Source organism: Odocoileus virginianus, chromosome 12, assembly GCF_023699985.2.
Source record: "Odocoileus virginianus isolate 20LAN1187 ecotype Illinois chromosome 12, Ovbor_1.2, whole genome shotgun sequence".
NCBI classification, from domain to species: Eukaryota; Metazoa; Chordata; class Mammalia; order Artiodactyla; family Cervidae; genus Odocoileus; species Odocoileus virginianus.
The window spans coordinates 17,414,691-17,418,207 of record NC_069685.1 but is presented as its reverse complement, the minus strand read 5'-3'; the positions used below and the strand labels follow the sequence as shown (position 1 = coordinate 17,418,207).

The 3,517-nt window shown below is 45.0% G+C and overlaps 1 non-coding gene across 1 annotated transcript; it reads right to left on the bottom strand.

Moving 5' to 3' along the window:
* Positions 1–2,921: 2,921 nt before the first annotated feature.
* LOC139037905 (small nucleolar RNA SNORA11) lies at positions 2,922–3,051 on the bottom strand. Its single transcript, XR_011490854.1, has one exon. It is a non-coding gene; the product is annotated as a small nucleolar RNA SNORA11 (small nucleolar RNA).
* Positions 3,052–3,517: the final 466 nt, after the last annotated feature.

Below are 3,517 nucleotides of genomic sequence, written 5' to 3'. Positions count from 1 at the left end.
CGTGCTGCAGTCCATGGGGTCTCAAAGAGTCAGACACGACTGAGTGACTGAACTGAACTTATGACCTCATTTAACCTGAATTACTTCCCTACAGGGCCTGTCTCCAAATACGGGCACATTGTGGGGGCAGGGCTAGGGCTTCAACGTACAAATTTGGAGGGACATAGTTTAGTCCATAGCAATGTTTTCCTCTTTCAAAAAGATTGTACAAATGTATACTCCCACTGGCAGTGCGCCAGAGTGCCTCCCCTGCACTCCTACCTATAGTGTTTTGAAAATGGACTTTGCAGGCTCAGATGATAAAAGAATCCGCCTGCAATGCGGTAGACTGGAGTTCAGTCCCTGGGTTGGGAAGATCGCCTGGAGAAGGGGATGGCAACCCACTCCAGTATTCTTGCCTGGAGAATCCCACGGATGGAGGAATCTGATGAGCTACAGTACATAGGGTCACAAAAAGTCATGTTAGGGGAAGCACACTGATTGAAACCGCCCACCCTGGCCAGGCACCATAATAACCATTTGCATGAGTTGTTTCATGACAGGAGATCCTGATAAGGAATACGGATCTAATAAGCCACCACCAACTGGAAGAGTTAGGGAAAGGTCGAGAGGAGACACTGCCTGTCCGTCCACTTCCCAGAATCCCTCTTGCTAGCATCCATCTTGGCTGAGCCATGCGTGCGCCACCAGGAAAGGCTCTGAATTAGAACAATTGGCCAAAGACCACCCGGAAACTAATCCCATCACCATAAAACCCAAGACTGCGAGCCACGCAGCAGAGCAGTTCTCCTGGGTTCCCTTACCTACTGCTCCCCACCTGGGTGCCCTTCCCAATAAAATCTCTTGCTTTGTCAGCCTGTGTCTCCTCGGACAATTCTTTTCCGAGTGTTAGACAAGAGCCCAACTTCGGGTCCTGGAAGGGGGTCCCCCTTCCTCCAACAGTCAGACACGTCTGAGTGACTAACACTAAAGCTAGACAGATGTTCATAACTGTATAGACAGGAGGATCAACGAAAGCACTGAGGTCAGGAGACATGTTCTGATATTAAATGCTTTTTAAATTCTCGATGCATTTCTTTTTCTATGATACTAATAGTTACAAACCTTTGGGCCCCAAGAGGCACCCCGATGTCGTAACTCAGAAAAAAGTTTACCAGTGGACCTGCATACTGTGTTAAATCCCTGACGGAAGCAGTGCGTCAGTGCAAGGTTTAGAAAAGACAGGAATGAATTGCTAAGAAGGAACTGGAAAGTATTCTGGTAGATGAATTAGGAGGACGATTGAAAGAATGTGAAGGGAGGGGTCATCTTGAATGCTGGAATGAAAAGGACTCTTTGGTATTGAGTTCCTCAGCCTTAGGGCACTTACTTGATCACAGCTGCTTTTCTAATCCCTAGTGGCAGCTGAGCCTTGAGCAGCCCTTTTTTCACTGGCCTGGGGAAACGATGACCACTTTCTCTGGGTGGATCTCCTGGCCAGACAGGAATGGGCCAAGTATTCCTGACTTTCAGATAAGAAGAATACAATACTCACTGTTATGAATGTTGAAGTCCTATTGCAAAGTGCAGACTCAACTGCTTACAAAAGAGGAGCTGTGCCCTAGTCTCTGCTTTCTCTTCATTTCTAGGTACAATGGTTTCAGACATTTTTGCTCCAGAGCCCAGGTGAAAAGGAAGGAGCAGAAAGTACTTGGAATTTTTTTTTTTAGGTTAATTTGTGCTTTTATTTGCCAGTATAATTAACCACAATGGCCTGCAGGCTTCTTTGATCTAAAAAAAAATACAGTTTATATCACAATCCAACAAACACACATATATAATATGTATACATACATAAAAGTGAAACAAGTTTTGCCAAAAATGTCTACCCTGAGTGTTAAATTTTTTTTGGAGATCTTTTTCTTTTTTTTAAAGCAGTTTTAGGTGTACAATAAAACTTGACAGGAACGTACAGAAATTCCCCATATTCTCCCTCCCCTCACATGAACAGCCATTATCAACAGAATGATACCTCTTCTTTTTTTCTTTTTAGACCAAGGATGACTGCATTGACACATAATCAAAACTGTTATGCCCGATGTCCGAATCCCCGAGCGGGAAGAGAGAAAGCTACCAAGAGACAATGCAAAACGCAAGAAGGAAGTTTATTGCTAGCTCGAGCTAGGGCCCCCGCTGTGTCCAACGCAGTGGCGCACAGGCTGAGAGCCCCGAGCCCGGTTTTCTACCCATATTTATAGAACATCCAATTTCAAACATAAGCAGGGGTCATTTAGCGAAGCGGATTGGTTACATGTTCGCGGGGGTCTTTTCATTGGTCAGACATTCGCGCGCGTGGGATCTTTCCGTAAACAAGTTCTGATTGGCTGTATCTGGGTGGCCTGATAGTCTCTGACTGGTTGTGTCTTGGTGACCTGATAGTCGCCTTAGTTGCCAGGGTGAGGGCCTGGTCTTCCTGCTTCTGCCTCCTATCATGGCGTTATGTTTGCTCTTCCTACATTCCGTTTGTTCTTCCTACAAAAACATCCCCAGTTGACCTTAGGGTTCACTTTAATGAGCAGAGCAGTGTTGCATATTCTATGGGTTTGGACGAAAGTATGACCACATATATCCATCATTGTAATGTCGCTCAGAGTACTTTCACTGCTCATGAAAACTTCTGTGCTCTGTACATTCCTCTCTGCAAACTCCTGACAACCACTCATCTTTTTACTGTCTGCAGAGTTTTGCCTTTCGCAGAATGGCATACAGTTGGAATCTTTTTCTTTCTCCTTGAAATGAGAGGTTCAGGCCATTTATGAGACCACTCCTGGCCCACCCAGGCGTGGAGCGGACAGGCTCCGGTGGCAAGCTTCCCCACCACATGCTGTGGCTTCCTTCCAGCACTGGCCCTGCCCAGCAGCCACATGGAGGTGCAGGGGAACACGAGTTGGGTTTCTGCTCACAGGAAGGCCACACGTTTTGTGCCCCTCGTCACAGTGAACCCAGGTTCCTGTCGGGTGTGTTATAAACAGACAAGCCATTTCTTCAGGCCCCCTGCTCTTAGCACATCCCGGAATTTTTTAATAATTAAATTTATTTATTTTTAATTGAAGGATAATTGCTTTACAGTATTGTGTTGGTTTCTGCCAAACGTCAACATGAATCAGCCTTAGGTGTACATATGTCCCCTCCCTCTTGAGTTGCCCTCCCACCCCACGCCTCTAGGTTGTTACAGAGCCCTAGCTGGAGTTCCCTGAGTCGTAGGGCCAATTCCCGTTGGCTATCTATTTTACATATGATAATGTACGTGTTTCCATGTTGAGCAGAATGTACTTGTAATTTATTTTATCATTTACCTTTAAGAACATCTTTACAGTTTTTATTTTTTTATGCCCATTTAAACAAATACAGATGCAGTAGTGTAAGGCACAAAGTGAAACCATCTAGTCACTTGTCATGAGACAACCATTGTCATAATCATAGATGTATAAAGGCAATTTTATGTAAATGTGTTTCTGCATGTATTCTGTGACCTATT